Source organism: Miscanthus floridulus, chromosome 19 (genome assembly GCF_019320115.1).
Source record: "Miscanthus floridulus cultivar M001 chromosome 19, ASM1932011v1, whole genome shotgun sequence".
Lineage (NCBI taxonomy): Eukaryota > Viridiplantae > Streptophyta > Magnoliopsida > Poales > Poaceae > Miscanthus > Miscanthus floridulus.
Window position 1 is genome coordinate 30420812 of NC_089598.1, and position 19521 is coordinate 30440332.

Genomic DNA, 19521 nt, shown 5'->3' on the forward strand with positions numbered 1-19521 from the left:
ATCGTATTCGGACACTGTTCGTATTCCTTCAAGCACGTCCAGGGAAGAGGATTGGGGGCTATTTCCTCGAGCTCATCGCGGCGCGGCGATTCCTCCGGTGGAGCCACGGGTCCTTGTCGCTGACATTGTCGGTGGTCTTCGAGGAGCTCCGGCGAGGCAGCTCCATTGCTACTGCTGTAGCGGCACCACGGTGGCCACGCTGCTCCTGTTCCTATTCACCAATGCCGTCTCCGTCGCTGCCGTCTCCTCCGGCGCTGGGCCCTCCCTCCTCCGCCGCTATGGAAGCTACAGCAAGCCTGCGGCTACCATTGTCCACCTCTGGGACGGCTACGCAGCGCTCCACGCGGCTCAACGCCACGCAGGCCGCGCCGACCTCGTGGGCCTCCACGCCCGCGTCCGCATCGCCAACGAGCTCCTCCAGACGCTCCTCCACGCCATGCAGGACAACGGCGGCCGGGACCTCTGGTGTGTGATTTGTCCCTATTCTTCCTCTTCGTTTCTGTGGTCCTCATGTGTTGCTTTATTTATCCAATCCCCTTTCCTGATGTGGTGTGGATTTGCTCGATTGCTCGATCCCCTTTCCTGATATGGTGCGTGATTCTCCCTCTGGGTGCTAGGAGCTTGTTTTGTTGTCCTAGGATGAGATTTGTGAGCAAGGAGAGGAGTTCACCCTCTGCTGCAGAATCAATTTCCGAGTCAATTTCGGGTTGAGCAAATCTAGAGCCCAGGTTGTGGCAGTGCGCGCATTGATTTGGGAAATGGAACAATAGTGCATCAAGGGCGCGAGCATGGATTGGGCAAACCAGGAGGTCTCAGCGGTAAGCTTAAAGCAAGACTCAAGTGTAGCTCTGTTTCTGTTAGTGTTTGGTGCAGGAAAGTATTTTCTGAAGGTAGAAGGACATGGGAGGGATCCACATTCTGTCAGTCCATGGATTTGTTGGAGGACATGGGAGCTTCGCTTCATTCAGTTACCCGAACAAGCTTCAATGCTTCATTCACCCATTACCTGTCACTCACCTCATTCTGTCATGGCTTGTCTTTTTCTCCAACACCAGTCATTGCCTGCTTGTCACTCTCCTCCTCTCCCTGTTGGCATTCTAGGGGTGCTATCCAATTTGACTTTGGACGCTACTGGTGCATTTCCTACTATCTGTTGCACTCTGCCTTCATATTGCAGCCACCAAATAGATAGTCGAGTAGAAATAATAAGGCGAAGCCATCAGTATAGAGTGAAAAATTATGTGCAACAAACTAACTATAGGCCAATAAACTTATTTCCTGGTAGGAGACTAAGATTAAAAATAATTGTAAGCAATAAAATACTGAGTTCGTGCTCATACTGGACAATAGTTGTTTTGTTTGTTTGCTTGTTTTTCGGAAATTCCAATTATGATTTGCTGAGTGAATCGTTCATAGGTTCATAGCAGCTGCTAATCCACAGTTTGCCATTATCTAAATATATTTTTGTCATGTAGTCATTCAAAAGAAAATCAATTGGTTGAAAATGCAGCTCCTGCATATACTGTACAATAAATATGTGTGTAGTATCCATTTCTTGATTGCACATTTATAAGTAGTAAATTGCACACTTAAATTACTGTAATTATGGTGTTTAGCATGTGTAATATCCAGTCTTTTAACTGTGTGTTCCATTCTTTTTTGTTCATTTCAGATTCAGATACTAGTTCTGATTTACAGTGAGTTATTCGATAACTTGATCAATTTTAATTTTTCTTTTTGTATGGTAGTGAGCTTCCATCAGAGTACGGTTCTCTGTTGAGCCTCAAAAAAACCCCAGAATTTTGGTAGTACAGTGTCATGTCTAAATTTGGTCTCTTTGCCAACTAGTTTAATACATACAAGAATGAACGTGAACTTGCTATGCTACTAAAAAGAGTTGTGCGTGGGAGCCATGCAGCCCTCCAGATATTTCATTTATAATTTAAGATGTTCAACCTCCAGAACTAATATTTACATTCAAACTGCTTTAAAGAATCATGCTCCTGCTTGATCTGTAACCGAATTGTCTTAATGCATTTGAGTTTGTCCAGGTATGTCAATGATGAAAGCCCCTTTGGCAAAGTACCTTCCGAGTTATGGCTGTGTGTTTATATGGTTGCAGATTGGTGCGAAGGCATTACTTGTGGCAGGCATTTGCTCATTACCTACCAGTGCTTTATGCTCTCACCCTACCTCAGGTGCAAAGGCGAAATTGCAACTAAATTTGCCAGTCACTGCTACTTTTGTTGACATTAGAACTAGAAGGCTAAATTGCTATTTGACTTGTCTATCTTACAAGTAACATGATCTTGTGGTCAATGGCTGTTTGTTAACAAATCAGTAACTATTTGTAGGTTAATGGATGATTATAGATTTAGTAAGAATATTTCACACTAATTGCTATCTTACTAATTTGCTAAATTGCAGACTTATTCACTGAAAATAGGCAATAATTGTTCAGTGACAGTTTCCTCTTGTTTTGGGCATCCATTTGGTTTCTACAGCAGTTCAGTCAAACTGTTGTAGCTAGTTGACAGTTTTTAGAGTAAGTTATCAGCTTGTGACTTAGCTCTTGTTGCCTTGTTTTCCTAGTTCATGTAGCTATTCTGTTTCTAAAACTCCTATAATCCATAGCAGCAATAGCTCTGCTGCAATGTGTTTCAAAGTTTCAGTATAGAGCTTCAACGGCATCTTATTTTTTTCAGTTTTTGAGAGCTTGGCTTGACTGATTTGTACAGGGACGCAACCTTTTCGGTTTGGTCATCATTTGATCTTGTTAAGGTGCTAGCACAAACCACATTTTTGTCCTTGTCCTTTCATAGAAAAAAATTGTTTCTTGTGTTTTGTGCTAACACTCATTTTCATCTGTTTATTGTGATTTGTGCCTGTTCACACCAAGTTTTTGTCCTTGTCCTTCTATAGAAAAAAATTGTCTCTTGTGATTTGTGCGTAAGGTATCATAAGGAACCTTGGCATAGGAAATGGTGATCGAGCAGCATGCCAGGGCCATCTAGAGGTGTGCAAGTACTTGGTTGAGGAATTAGGGTGTCATCCAAATATGGCTGCTACTGGAGGCTCATGTTAAGGTTCTTTCTACCTCTTTTGTGCTTCTGGAAATTGTATTATCTCATTGTGTGAACCTTTGGAATCTGGCAGTATGAGATATGTAAATTGTTCTCTCATATGTGAGGTTGTCTTCCAGTTTGTCATTCTTTCATGAGCTGAATTCTGTATTTATATACACATACAGTATAATTGCATTAACAACATGTAGTTTTTATACTATCTGAAACGTGCAATTGTCATATTCCTGTTTTGTAATTTTTGTAAATTAAATGTCCTTGAGCTTTAATTTATGGAATAATTACTGATCGTGTCTCTTCTATCCTGACCTTACACATTTATGTAATTTTGAATGTAACATAGGGACCAAGCATCTTGCATTGCTGTGAACAGAAAACTGGACTAGTACAGTGAGTTGTGGATGAGCTTTTTGTATGTTTAGGATCATCAGGAAGCACGTGGACTGTGAAGTTGTCAATGGTAACATACCAGCCTCATGCTGATTTAGAATCCACATTGCTAAGGGCGGGCCTAGTGCAAGCGGTAGAGACTTACCGCCTGTGACCGGAAGGTCCCGGGTTCGAGTCGTGGTCTCCTCGCATTGCACAGGCGAGGGTAAGGCTTGCCACTAACACCCTTCCTCAGACCCCGCACAGAGCGGGAGCTCTCTGCACTGGGTACGCCCCTTTATTGCTAGTTTTCCCCCCTTAGTTGTTAGGTTTGCTGAAGCTGAATAGTAAAATAAGTTATTTACCATGTCTCAGGTGGAGATATATTTGGAAAAAGTGAGGTGAGTATTTGGTAGAGAATTTCTCATACTTCCTCTCTAGAAATGTTGTTTAAAGTGCTGCTATGGAGAGGATCAATTTTTATCTGTTCATATCTCAGGGACCTTCTTGACTTGTCCAAAGACGACCTGCTGATCAAGGAAAGTAAAACCCAAGGAATTTACATTTCTGGAGCAACAGAGGTCAGAATGAAGGACATGGCACATTCCTTCCATTCTAATTTTCTGTGATATTTAGAAAGAAGTACTTGGCATCAGGACCTCCATGCTTTCACTTTAATGTCTGGTATCTGTTCAATTACCCATGTAGATGTCTATCCTGAATAGTTCAGATGCATTAGAGAACCTTTATGTAAGTCTTCTTGAGCTTTACTTGGAGTGCCTTTCTATAAGTAGATACTAATTTAGCTTTGTTGACCTATTTAAATTACAGCAAGGAATTGCCAACAGTTACACCTGTCATCAATATTCGCATTTCTAAAGTGCATATAATGGAGCAGTTACAGTATGGCCCTATAGGGTTGCGAAGGCGCTGAACTTGATATTTAATACAGTAGAGCTTGTATTGTTCTACACGCCTTTTAACATCGGTACATACTATTCTGTTACAATCCTAATTCATGTTTTTTGTGATTGACAGCTTGTACTTCTTGGAAGTCAGCTTACCAAATGAGATAAGCTTGTAAGCATGACGCTCAAGTACTAGGATGTCATCTGAAGCTGTGAGCTTGTCAGTAGATCCTGATTTATTGTGCTAACTCACCTTTTTCTCTATTTTTTTATTTGTGTCCGCCAAAACCAAGTTTGCATTATCAAATAGTAACCGTTGCACTAATACATATGTGCAATTTTCTTATGCGTGGTCTGAGTTTTTCAGCATCATTTAGATGGTTCATTCTTTACTCAGTAGAAATGATTATGCTTTCATTGTTACGCAGTTCGTAATGTCTTCTATCTATACTTGAGTGTGTATTCAACAAATCATCATGAAATACTAATCCTACTTTAGTGACAAGAGAGAGGAGGGGCCATGCCTGATTTTGTGCAAAGTGTTGTGTGTCAATGTGATCTCCAATAGCAGATTATAGAGCATTACAGAACAAAGGACATGAAGGCAAAAAATACAAAATTCTGCAGGTTAGGACCTTTTCCCTTGACTGATCTTCGTATCCTTTCTTCTTCTTCATGTTTTGGTGTTTTTTCTGTGCATTTATTTACTAATTTTCACCCTTTTCTCCACTCTCGTGCTCTTTCTGGATCCAGATTTGATCGGCATGCTGGAGGGTGCAGTGGCAGAGTTGTAATTTTCTGTGTATGCATGTACGTGTGTTTATTGGGCCGATAGTTTCATTTTGGCCCAAATGAGCACCAACTTCAGTTAGCGGGTATCAGATCATGCGCCCGTTAATGTTTGGCGGGTTGATTCGCGAACCCGATAAGTGGCTGGGTGACAGAAACGACTACAACAGATTCTGACCAATGGATGTACATCTAAAGGCTGTTAGCCATCGCCTGAAAAGTTGTTATATTTCAGGCACCTGAAATATAGCAACTCCCTAAAATAATTGTTCAAAATTTTGAGAAACAAATAATAATTGTTCAAATAGGCAGTACAATTCATGTTAGCCTAGCTCAAGCTCAACACACAAAATTGGCCCATTAACAGCCCAACTTGATCCACCTCATCCTCGATTGTCCGATCAAGTTAGTTTGCACTGTTGTCTAGTCAAACATATTTAGCACATGTGGCTTTGTTTCCCTGTAAGAATTGGCTAACCGGACTAGGTTGGTTAACAAATCAAAAAGTGAGATGCAGTAGAAAAGGGCCTGAGTTAGCAGCAGTGTATAAAAAAGGGCATTCTCTAGTTACCATATGAATATCACTGTAACAATATCCACACACTCTAGATTCAGAGTATTGGGGTGTTTGGTTTATACGTGCTCTACTAAAATTTCTGTCACATCGAATATTTAGACACATGTATGGAGTATTAAATATAGACTAATTACGAAACTAATTACACAACTAGCGACTAATTTGCGAGACGAATCTTTTAAGCCTAATTAGTCCATGATTTGACAACGTGATACTACAGTAAACATGTGCTAATGATAGATTAATTAGGCTTAAAAAATTTGTCTCTTAAATTAGCCTCTATCTATGTAATTGATTTTGTAATTAATTTATATTTAATGCTCTTTATTAATATCTAAACATTTGATGTGACATGAATTTTAGGAGCTACTAAAGAACCAAACACCCCCTATATCTCCTCTGCATATGTCAGAAGTAAATGTCGGAGAAGGAATAATAGTGATTTGATTAGACAGCAGATGTTTATAAAACAAAACTTTAAATGTTTCTAGTACTGATTTTTTTTATCTGGCTTTCAATTTATTACATCGACAAATGGTTCAGCTCAAAATCATCAAACAAGGTAATAACACTATTGTAATGGGTGGTACTAAGTCTAGCTCCTGCTCCTAGGATATTAGCTCAAAGTGACTGCTGTATCTCCTAGGATATTAGCTCAAAGTCCTTCATGCATCTCTATCAGTCTATTGTACATATGCTTAGTGATACAACAATGTTCTCTCTTTAATGCGTGTCAAAGCACTTTTTGCACTGTACTTGCACTTAACTCGTACTAGGTGACGATCTGAAATCGAGCTTGGCAGCTTGCAGACATATTTTTAACTGGCGCGTTTAGTGTTTGACCATCTTCGTTATTACCACGCACATGCCAACGTTGGGAGCTGAGCGGCAAAACCGCAAAACGATCAAATACCGTTGCACGCACGTTTGGGCTTTGATTGTACTACATCGATGCTCGGCTTATTGACCGGAATAAACATATGCAGGATCAATGCTTTTGTTGGGAAAACAAAACAGAACTCACCACCTCTTGTGTTTCTTAGGCCCAGCAATTCAGAGTCCGACGACGTCAGCGGCCGTCGATCGCCGGAGAGGAGGAGCAACAGAAGCAAGGGAACGGAGAGCACGCAGCAACACAACCCCGACAACGACGGGTCGTCCCTCGCGCTTCGCCATGTCTGCGAAATGTCGCCCAATCGGCAATCAGTCCCACCGGCGCGAGCAAGGCTGATGAGCAGCAACGAATTCACAGGGAAAGGTTTCGGTACAGGTCAACTGCGTTGTAGGAAGCTCTGCTTGATGTGCCTTCGTGCTCAGCACTACAGTACGTCTGCTCTCGGAGAATCGTCGTAGGTGCATGCAGCGACGTGCGAAGAATAATGCACTCCACATTTTTTTGGAACATGTTAGCATTACATACATAGAGCGATGGGTCATTAAGATTTGGCACATATGAATAGCCATCGAAGGCCAGCGACAGTGTAGCACAAATCATTGTGCGACCCGTGCGTTTGGATACGTGCATGTCCAATTATGGATGCACGCGGGCCGCCGCATCATCCGCCCAAGATTTCTTTTAACTATACCTGTAGAGCCTGCTAATGCCTGCACTAGTTCCTGCAACGTTCTGCTGGGCTTTGCGGCAAAAAAGAAGAAGAAAAAAGCAGCAGGTTGCAGACATCTACAGGCGTCTGCATGCTAAATACAACTTATTGTTCCTTTTGGCTAATTCATTAGTTATTCCAACCATTTAGACTTCTCCATACAACTCAAACATGAACATACCTCAATAGTCATTCACGTGATCATTTCAGATATTCACCACAATCAACCACAAAGATTACATGATTTCAAATATTCTTCAATATATAAGTGGCTTTGTCTTCTACTACAGGAATACTCACACCACTGCAGCTTATCACTAGAGTTTTCTATGATTCCATTTCCAACATCTTCTGAAATTCACCATTCTTCAAAGGGGCACCCCCCAACCCCAAGAAGCCATAGATTGGTGTCACAACCTGTCACAACCACCACGAGATTCTACTTTGACATAATTTACATGAACAAGCTAAGCACTGAAGAGGTAGGTACACATAGATAAAGCATTAACAATAGATTTGATGGATAGCCATATGAGCATACATGCGATTTTTGGAGCATTGGCAGCTACTAAACTAAATATCAGGACTGCAGGGTAGTAAACTACCATAAGAACTGAGCACTGGATGAAGGTCTTCAAAGAGGAGGCATAAGCAGGACAAGTGAGAATGTCATGGTAGAATGGGCACAATTTCAATCTTGAATTTCTGCAAGAATGCAACATCATTGTCAAAGCATGCTGCATATAGTGATAACAGTACATTATTCTTTCCAACAACGAAAACTATCCATCAGTGTCACGCATAAAGAAATATTCTACTACTACATGTTTATCTTATTATTCTACTTTCAATTTCAGTCCAGATGAATAAATACAAATGTACAAAACTGCATTCTACTACTACAGATGCTTGCATTTTAGAACTGCAAATTGGATTAGAGTCTACTACATATGCTTGAAATTTAGGACGATAACAGGCTACTGAAGAACAACTAAACTGTTTCACTTGGTTTCTACACTGACACACACTATTTTTTTCCAGAAAACATGACAAAACATGGAGAGAGAGAGAGAGGCAGCATACCCATGTAGTTGATTCTTATAAAAAATCTTCAATGTTGCCATCTCGAGTGGTAATTGATATTATATCCAAGTAAGAAGAGCTTACAAAGTTAAAAATGAACATATTTTAACAAATCTAAATGTTTGAAAGCGGACTGAATTCACAGAAAAAATAAGAAATTATCTGCTGACCGAAGCCAATCCTGGAAGCAAAGTAAAGCCTCAACAGCGTTGCTTGCTAGCCTAGTCCTATGATCATTGACGATGCGTTCACTTGTGCTGAAAGCAGACTACATGCCACTACTGGGTACTGTGATGCCTGTATCTTCCACCAGTGTAAAATATCGAAGCTCTCATCATCGCATAGAAATAGATCAGCATGAAGATATCTATCGAGCTCACCTGATACTTGATTATTTCGGGCGCTGCAGTTGATGTCTCATTTCCTTGTGCAGCAGAAGTGGTGTTTCCCATCTCAGAAGAATATCCATTGAACAGGTTTCCGAGGGTTTTATCCACTTTAGCAATATGATCACCCGCAAATTCACCATATGCTTGCTTCAAATGAAATTCAATAAAGCTAAACTTGAAGCGAGGATCCAAGATAACAGGAATACAGTTGGTCAAGTATGAAATGTCCCAATACTTTTCAAACTTGTTTTGCACTTCTAAAACCATAGATAAAAGGGGTGTTTTTTATTTTAATTATTATTCATCTAATACTTGTTTCATACTCCAAATCTCATGAAAATAAAGATTGGCGGTTGGGTACTTTGAACATGAAACAATTTCGGTAGCTTTTTTTAAAACCTTCAACAACTTGCATATCACAGCCGCTCTTTGCCACTCTTCAGCTGAGGGAGAGTAAATGTAGTTGGGATCGCTGCCTAACTCATGAAAACCATCCTTAAACGACAAAGCTGACTCTAACATGTCACAAGTCGAGTTCCAACGTGTGGCAACATCAAGTGAAGGGCGCCTCCACAATTTATCCTTAACTCTCCAATTATTTCCTCAAACTTCTCATTCCTAGATGTTGAACCCTGATGTATTTGACACTCTTCCTTATATTCTCGATGACACCATCAATTTATTGTAGTCCATCTTTTAGAATGGGATTAATTATGTGAGCAGCACATCTCACATGAAAGTGGTTATCACTAGAATGCAGCGTATGCATCTTTACCAAATGTCCTTATAGGAAGTCCATCGATGATTTGTTAACACTCGCATTATCTAGTGTAACACTACACAGTTTGTCCTCAATATTGTAAAAACCGTATAGTCTTTATCATTACACTATAAATATTGAAATCATCATGCGGTGTTTTGATCACACAAAATCTAATTATTTTCTTTTGGACCTTCCAATCGGCATCGATGTAATGGTAAGTTACACAAATATAGCTAGTATGATTACAAGTCCAGATATCAGCCGTTAATGAGAATCTATAGTTGGAATACCGAAATTCATCTCTGAATGTTGACCTTTGGTTCTTAAAAGCTTCTATACAGTTCTCCTTAATTGTAGTCCTATAAACAAACTCAACAAGTGGATCTAAACTGGCTGAATAACTATGAAATCCTTCATACTCAACAAAGGAGAAAGGGAGTTCATGAAGAACTATCAATCTAACAAGCTCACACCGAGTTTTCTTTGGATTGTTACGAATAATGAAAGACTCAACTAGATGATTCTATTGAGGCCCAATGGGGGATATATATAGAGTACATGGAGACACAAGAGGGAAACCCTAGACTAGAGATATTACACTAATACCCTTGACTCTTATACCTTAACAACACCCCCTCTCAAATGCAACGTGAATGCATGTCGTTGCATTTGAAGAGTTGGCACTACACACTAGACTTGAAAAAAAAGACGAATTACATCCAAAAATCCAAAATAGAAGATGTCGTCGAAGCGTACAACTCTTGAACATTGTCGATGTAGAAAATGATCTCCTCCACAAGAGGCTATTGCCTTCACAACACGTACTTTAGCAAATACCTCAAGTCTTCACAACATAGTACATCAACTCTTCAAATATGAACCTTGATTTGGAGACTTTGAACTCGACGAAAATAGAGATGTGTCAAATCAAGCAAAAGGAAGCATAGAGAGATTACTGCTGCAAAATGGCAAGTAGTAGGATAGAATTCAACGGAGGGGGAGAGGGTCCTCGACCTGACTTCATTCAAATTTGTTTCCCAAGGGGCTAGATGGTTCAAAATACATGGTTGTTTTCACGCCACCGCGCTTCACAAAGACTCACACACTCTCCTAGAGTTTACATTGCATTTGTGAGTAGATTACACCAGGTAGTTGCGACATGTTCGTCCTTCTCAGGTAGCCTTGCCGCCCATAGATTGGCCTCAGTCTTGCACGCGCCCAGTGTCCCTAACAGACTGATTTGCTCGTTTCTAAAAACAAATGCATTTCGGCGCTTCTAGATATGCCAGCAACACAGCAAAAGGAAAGTGCCAAACTGGTTCTCTGGAATGTGATCAGGATGTCGTATATTCATCAAATCATTCACGTGCCAGTCGCTGGAAGTGGAGATGCCCAACGCATCCTAGAAACACCCGGCCCAGGGGCAACTGAAGAGGACATCAGCCAGTGATTCTTCGTCACAGAGGCAAACATCGTAGATCGTGTTTTGATCAATGGATTTTGAAAGTGTAATCAAGCTCTAATTGTGGGTTTTTATGATAATGAACACGTAATTAGAGAACTAATGAGATTTATCGAGATGATAAGCAGGGAATTTATATTTGAGGATGCTACACGAAACGGAGGAGCCCCCAATTACAAATGTTGATGGCTTCAACTCAAAGGAGGTTTAAATTCTTTTATATTTTGAATTTGAGTATAGGAAAAGTCATACTATAAAGGAGGACACGATGCTTAAGCTAACATGTGTTACCAAGTGCTCAAACATACACATGCATCCTTAGATTCACAGCCAAGATAGCCTAAACTTCACTCTTACCCTTGTTGTCTTGACTGGTACGGCACTGCCGCGACTTAAGTGACCGTTGGGGCTGAGGGGTTATTTATACCCATCCTCTTCCTCCCCAATGGCTATCTTCTTCCTTCTGCTCATTCCAGCTCATCCAAAAATAGAATAGGAGCTCTCTCTCTCTCCCTCCATTAGTGACCTTGAGCCCTCAAGCAAATCCATTGATTTTCCCATCAATCCTTGAGAGAAAAGGATCCAAAACTCGATTAGAGAGCAGCTCTATTGATTTCTCAACTCAAAAGAGCACTTGGTTCACGTTTTGACCGATGGTTGTGTTTGTTACTCTTGGAGTTTGGCTCCTAGCCAGCTAGAGCGTCGCCCGTGGAGCTTGCCAACTTGTATGGTAGCCCCGAGAGGTTTGTAACCATCTCTTGAAGCTAGTAAACTCGCCCCTCATCTCAAGAGTTAAGTCTCTTGACTTGAGAACGAGAAAGGGTTGGAGAGCCCTAAGCCTTAGTGGCTAAACTCAACAAGTGGATGTAGGCAAGCCTTGGTGGCGAGCCAAACCACGGGATAAATCATTGTATCTCTTGTGCTTGATTTACATTACTTGCATGTCATATTATTGTTGAGGTGATTTCTAGGGTTTCTAGTCGATCTACTTGTGTGTGGTGTTCCTACTACTTCTAGCTCTTGATTTGTGACTATCAAACATGCAGTAAGCTAAGAAATTTTTTCGATCTAAGTTTCCGTTCACTGATTTTGAACTATAACTCGAAGTTGTCTGCATGTGCGGCAGTGCCGCTATTCTGGCCCGGCAGTGCCGCAGTCCGGTAGTGCCGTAGTCCGGCAGTGCCGCCCATCAGAGCGGCAGTGCTGTAGGGTGAAATTGATAAAAAGTTTGAGTGTTTGTTTTGACAGACCTATTCATCCCCCTCTAGGCCAACCAGAGATCCTACAAGTGGTATCAAAGCGAGGTTACCTCATATACGCTTCACCGCGTGAGGTATGGAGCCCGGAGGAGGAGTTAGTGGCGTGAAGCCGGTGGATGTCGACACGGACAGCAGCGAGCTGAGCACATCGACAGCAAGCAACACCATACTACCACATCTTGAGGCTACCGATGCCGAAAGAGCTCCCAATGATAATGAGAGAAGAAGAAGGAAGGAGACAAGAAAGCTAAAAAGAGAAGCAAGAGAGAAGGAGGAGGAGCAACAGTTAGAGGAGAAGAAGCAAAGGAAAGAAGAAAGAAGGCTCAAGAGAGAAGCAAGAAGAAAAAGAAGAGAAGCTAGGAAGAAGGAAGAAGAAGAGAAGGCAACAAGTACATCATCAAGCATATCAAGTAGTTCTGAAGATGAAGATGATGATGAGTCATACCAAGTGTCGAAGGGGAACAAGAAGGAGAAGAAAGGAAAGGGCAAGGCCAACAACAACAAATATATCGTAGTATCCTTTAACTACTCTTTTATTCCTATGACTAACCATGATCGGAGGTCTTTCATCAATGTGCCCACGGACAAGTTACCTCATTTCAATGGGACTAACTTTGCTAAGTGGAAGCACTTGATGAGAGCATGTCTTATAGGTCTTCATCCCAGCATTTGGGAGATTGTTTGCAATGAATTTGAGTCTCCGGTTGATCCCAAGAACCCATCACTAGAAGAGATGAGAATCATTCACCTCAATGGTCAAGCCACAAGTGTGTTGCTTAGTGCCTTGGATGGTGATGAGTATAATAGAGTGATTAGAGTTGATGTTACTATGCAAATGTGGGACACTTTGCACCTAGCACATGAAGGGGTTGACAAAGTGAGAAAGGTAAGGATTGATTTGTTGATGTCAACGCTCAACCGGTTTGTAATCTTAGATGGAAAGGTGCCACAAGAGATGTTTGATAGGTTGATGACAATGGTGGGCAAGATTAGAGGCTATGGTTGTGATGAGCTAGATGATCACAAAGTTGTCAAGATTATGTTGGAAGCTTATTCACCTAGAAATGAGACTGTAGTCACTCTAATTAGAGACAAGAAGAAGTTTGAGTACTTCACACCAAATGATGTACTTGGGAGGATCTTGACCTTTGACATGTAAAGAGAAGAAGCAAATGAGAGGAAGAAACTTGGAGAATTGCAAGCAAAGCTAGAGGGCATCAAGATCAAAGATGTAGCTCTCAAGGCCAACAAATCAAGCAAGCAAGGCTCTACAAGCAAGTCCAAGATCAACCAACAAGCTTCAACTAGCAAGCCTAAAGCAAGCAAGAAAGTTCAAGAAAGAGTGGAGACCATATCATCTTCAAGTGAAAGTAAAAATGATGATGATCAATATGAGAAGATTGATGATGTTGCTCTCTTTATGAAGAGATTTCACAAGGGGCTAAAGAAGCAAGGCTACAAGGTAGTGAAGAGAAACTTTCCAAACAATAAAAAGAGGACATGCTACAATTGTGGTAGCACCGATCACTTCATTGCCAAGTATCCATATGAGATCAAGGACAACAAATACAAGAAAGAGGACAAGGCTGACCGGAGGAAGAGCAAGAAGAACATGGGAGAGGCTCACATTGGGCATGAATGGGACTCAACTAAAGAGAGCACAAGTGAAGAGGATGAGAAGATTGCAACCGTTGCCATTCACAAGTCATCCTCTACACCAAGGCTCTTCAACAACATGTCAGATGATGACAACTACTCCACTCATATTTGTCTCATGGCAAAGCGTGAGAAGGTAAAATTCTCCACCTCCTAGTGATATCTCTAGTAGTGATATTAGTAATAACTCTAGTGATGATTAATCTAGTGATGAAGAAATAAATATGATAACTAAAAATTTGGATGGAAAGACCAAATTATTCATCACTAAGCTAATGGAGGATCTAGAGAGTGTCCAAGCCGAGCTAAAATATAGAGAAGAGACTCTTATCGAACAAGAGGATCTCTACATTGCTAGCAAAGAAGCTCTTGCATTAGAGAGAAGTGAGGTGGAATCCTTGTGTAAGGCCTTGGCCAAAGAGCAAGAGGACCATGCTATCACAAAGAAAGCAAATAAAGCTCTCAAGAAAAAGTATTGTGACTTGGATGCTAAGCACAAAGAACTTGAGATGCAATATGGCATTCTTTGGGATAGCAACTCACATCTCTCTAATGTAAAGGAAACCTCTACTTCCTCCACCAGTCAAGGTTGTGAAAAATGTTTTAATCTTGATTTGAATGCCTATTCCACTAACCTTACAAACATGGAGGCTATGAGAAAGGAGATTGCTAGGCTCAATGAAATCATTGGAAAAGGGTGGGTGAGTGTGACCCCATTCAATGACAAGAAGAATGATAAATCAAAAGGGCCACAATTTAAGCAAGGAAGGCATCCCTTAATCAGGCATGGGCTCGGCCACACAAAAGGAGCCAAGACAAATGGAAGAAGGATAGTGAATGGCTATGAGTGTGTGCAGTTTGAGAGGAATGGCAAAATTGGTACAGATCAGCCTGCACAGACCGTGGTAGTGCAGCGTCCCAGAGCGGCAGTGTCGCACAGCGGTAGTGCCACAGTGAAGGGCGGCAATGCCACGCCCCGCAAAATGGGAAGGCTACCAATTCTGCTCCTGATCAAACTAAGCCCAAGAAGAAGGTGTACCAGTAGAAATATATTTTCCAGAAGCCTAAGGAATCATTGTGGGCCACCAAGAACAAGTATGCCTATCAACCAAAGACTTATGCACCTCGACAAAGCTTGACAACATGCTTTGTTTTGAAGAACAACAGTAGTGGGAAAATGGTTGCAAAATATGTTGGAAATGAAACCAATATATATAGGAATACTTCTATTTGGGTTCCTAAGATCCTTGTGACTAACATGCAAGGCCCCAAGTCAAATTGGGGACCTAAATGTAGCAACTAAACTTATTTTGTAGGCATACTCCTCCGTTGGATCAAGCTGGGTGCTTGATAGTGGATGTACAAATCATATGACCAAAGAAAGGAGTATGTTCTCATCATATTCACCGATGATGTACTCAAATGAAAATATTGTCTTTAGAGACAATTCAAAGGGGGATGTGATTGATCTCAGTAAAGTTGCCATAACTCTTGAGCATTCAATTACAAATGTATTATATATTGATTCGTTGAGTTATAATTTGTTGTCCGTTTCTCAATTGTGTGAGATGGGTTACAATTGTCTCTTTACGGATAAGGGCGTGGAAGTCTTTAGAAGGGAGGATTCTTCTATTGTCTTTACGGGTCAATTAAAGAACAAGCTTTACTTAGTTGATTTCAACAAAAGTAAAGCTAAGCTTGAGACTTATTTAATGGCAAAATCTAGCATGGGTTGGCTTTGGCATTGCCGACTAGCCCATGTTGGGATGAGGAACTTGGCCAAACTTCTAAAAGATGAACACATTCTTGGATTAACAAATGTTCACTTTGAGAAAGATAGGATTTGTAGCGCTTGTCAAGCCGAAAAGCAAGTTGGCGTACCTCACCCACCAAACAGCATCATGACCACCAAGCAACCATTGGAGCTAATACATATGGATCTCTTTAGACCGATCGCCTACCTAAGTATCGGGGGTAACAAATATGGTCTTGTTATTATTGATGACTATTTTCGTTTCACTTGGGTATTTTTCTTGCATGACAAGTGCCAAGTTCAAGAGAAGGTGAAGATATTTGTTAGAAGAGCTCAAAAGGAGTTCGGTCTTCCCATCAAGAAAGTGAGAAGTGACAGTGGGACCGAATTCAAGAATACTCTAGTCGAGGAGTTTCTTAATGAAGAGGGCATCAAGCATGAGTTTTCAACTCCATACACCCCTCAACAAAATAGTGTAGTAGAGAGGAAGAACCTTACACTCATTGACATGGCAAGGACAATGCTAGATGAGCACAAGATGCCAGACATCTTTTGGTGTGACGCCGTCAACACCGCTTTCCATGCCATCAACCGCCTCTACCTACATAAGAAGTTGAAGAAAACTTCATATGAGCTTCTAACTGATAACAAGCCTAAGGTGTCTTACTTTAAAGTGTTTGGGTGCAAGTGTTTCATACTTATAAAAAACCCAAAACCTCTAAGTTTGCACCTAAAGTTGATGAAGGTTTTCTTCTTGGTTATGGATCAAATGAACATGCCTACCGTGTCTTCAACAAAACCTTCGAGAGAGTTGAGATTGCAGTAGACGTGACATTTGATGAATCTAATGGCTCTCAAGTGGAGCAAGTTGGTTCAAATGTTGTAGGAAAGGAGGATCCACTATGTGAAGCAATCAACCAATTGGTTATTGATGATATTAGACCATAAGAAGATAAAGTCACTGAAGTGGTGGTTTCTCAAGTTGCTGCTGCACCTATTTCCGCTGATGTACCTGATGCTACATGGCAGTGAGATGCTCTCCATCAGTTGTGGATGTGTCGGAGTCGTCCTGCTCTAGGCCTTGCTAGGAAAAGAAGATGGGGAAGTTTGGGAAGTGGATCAAGGCTATTTTCACCACATGCACCTATGTAGCGAGGATCGCATATCAGGACTGGTTGGAGAACCGTGAAGCCAATCGGGAGGCTAGAGAGCGTGTAGGGCTGCCACCTCTTTCTCTAGTTCAGTCACCGCCGAGGTTTGATGACCTCCCTAGCCTTTCTGAGATAGATTCAGAGGATGAGGAGGAGGAGGAGCAGGAGCAGCCAGAGCTTGATCCTCACATGAGTTTGAGGTCTACCTTGCAGTCTATGAGGAGGAGCACCAGGCATGAGCGCCACACTTCGACCAGTCATCATCAAGGGAGGGCGATGGTGTCTTCTTCTTCCTCCTCCTCCTCCTCCTTCGACAATGATGATGATGGAGAGGAGGACGTTGTGGGTGCTAGTGGAGCTGCTAGTGGGGATGATGTCGATTGGGACAATATCCAAGAGGATGAGGAGTGAGTGTTGGTCTTTCTTCCTTTCTTCTCTTTTTGGTGCTTTATGCCAAAGGGGGAGAAAATTAGAGGGGTCAACAACTTTTTTGATGCCATAGAGAGGAGGTTGCTGCAGCTAGAGTCATGTTCATATCCGTTTAGAGTAGTCTTTGTTAGGTGAGAGTTTGAGAGTCCATTAGAAACTCTATTTATGTAATAATGCTACTTAAGTACTTTATATATGTGTAGGATATGGACATATATTAATCTATGTTGTTGCTTGTGATACAATTGTGCTAGAATATATATCTTTATATATATCACATGTTGTATGGTGTCTGTTCTGATCTGTGTTGTTACAGCAAGTGCGGCAGTGCCACACTCTAGTGCGGCAGTGCCGCACCCAACTATAACAGCAAAATATGTTGTGCATAAACTGTCATTTGCATCATGTTTTACATACCTGATATAGTATGCGGCACCCCACAGGAGCATGGATGTAGGGGGAGCCCCATCACTTTCACTAAAATGTGAATCTTGGCTTCTTATGCCAATTTGAGAATTCAATTCTCTATTCACACATTTAGGGGGAGGCTCTACACCCATGGCTTGAAAAATCTTAGTATTCATTTCATATCTTTTGTAAGCTTTAATTGGGTTGTCATCAATCACTAAAAAGAGGGAGATTGAAAGTATAATCAAGCCCTAATTGTGGGTTTTGGTGATAATGACCACGCAATTAGAGAACTAATAAGATTTATCAAGATGATAAGCAGGGAATTTGTATTCGATGATGCTACACGAAAGAGAGGAGCCCCCAATTATAAATGTTGATGGCTTCAAACTCAAAGGAGATTTAAATTCTTTTATATTTTGATTTTGAGTATAGGAAAAGCCGTACTATAAAGGGGGACACAATGCTTAAGCTAACATGTGTTACCAAGTGCTCAAACATACACATGCATCCTTAGATTCACAGCCAAGACAACCTAAACTTCACTCTTACCCTTGCTATCTTGACTGTTGCGGCACTGCCGCACTTAAGTGACCGTTTGGGCTGAGGGGGTATTTATACCCATCCTCTTCCTCCCCAACAGCTATCTTTTTCCTTTTGCTCATTCCAACTCGTCCAAAAATAGAATAGGAGCTCTCTCTCTCTCTCTCTCCCTCCATTAGTGACCTTGAGCCCTCAAGCAAATCCATTGATTTCCCCATTAATCCTTGAGAGAAAAGGGTCCAAAACTCGATTAGAGAGTAGCTCCATTGATTCCTCAACTCAAAAGAGCACTAGGTTCACCTTTTAGCCGACGGATGTGTTTGTTACTTGAAAGGATCAAGATACCCAAGAGGGGGGGTGAATTAGGCTAATTCTAAATTTCTTTGCAAAAAACAAGTCCTACGGTTAGCCCAATTAACCCCTTATGCCTAGAAAGTGTTTCTATTGATCTACCACGCAAAAGTTTAGCAACATTTGTTTCAATCCTACTCTAGCATGGCAATTCTATGAATGTAAATGACAAGAATTGAATTGCTCAAAGTAAAAAGAGAAGGAGGAACGCGGTGATGTTTTGCTGAGGTATCGCAGAGATGCCACTCCCCACTAGTCCTCGTTGGAGCACCCGCGCAAGGGTGTAGCTCCCCCTTGATCCGTGCAAGGATCAAGTGCTATCTACGGGTTGATTCTTTAACACTTCGTCACGATGAATCACCCACAACCGCTCACAACTTGAGTTGGGTCATCCACAAGCTTCGCCGAATGATCACCAAGCTCCCAATCACCACCAAGCCATCTAGGTGATGGTGATCACCAAGAGTAACAAGCACGAACTCTCACTTGACCACGACAAGCCTAATGAGAAGGGTGGATGCACACTTTGCTACTCTTGCTTTCACTAATGAGGGCTCTCTTTGGGATTCTCAAATCTCAATCACCTCACTAGAACATTGCTCTTCTTGGCACTTTCAAGGGTGTTTCTCAGCTGTTAGAATGAGTAAAAGTACCCCCACACACGAATGGAGGAAGTATTTATACACCCGTGTTCAAAACGAACCGTTATGTGCCTCTGCGGGGTGATCGGACGCTCCGGTCAGTTCTCCTCGAACTCCAGTTTTTAAGTTGTGACCGAACGCGTCCGTTCATGATTTTTCCTCTCTGGAACCTTACTGGAGTTGACCGGACGCTGGGACTCAGCGTCCGGTCACTCACCTCTCAGCATCCGGTTGCACCAGACGAAATCACCTTGATCAAATGAACTGACCGGACTCTGCGCCAACGTCTGGTCACTTTGGAAC

At 41.6% G+C, this 19521-nt stretch overlaps 1 long non-coding RNA gene across 1 annotated transcript; it reads left to right on the plus strand.

The window, feature by feature from the left end:
* The first annotated feature begins 42 nt into the window (after positions 1-42).
* LOC136528567 (uncharacterized) lies at positions 43-5321 on the plus strand. The gene is made up of 12 exons (XR_010777106.1): positions 43-465; positions 618-2198; positions 2428-2781; positions 2900-3086; positions 3427-3740; positions 3828-3853; positions 3952-4033; positions 4161-4202; positions 4284-4412; positions 4491-4580; positions 4789-4987; positions 5114-5321. It is a non-coding gene; the product is annotated as an uncharacterized lncRNA (long non-coding RNA).
* The last annotated feature ends 14200 nt before the right edge of the window (positions 5322-19521 follow it).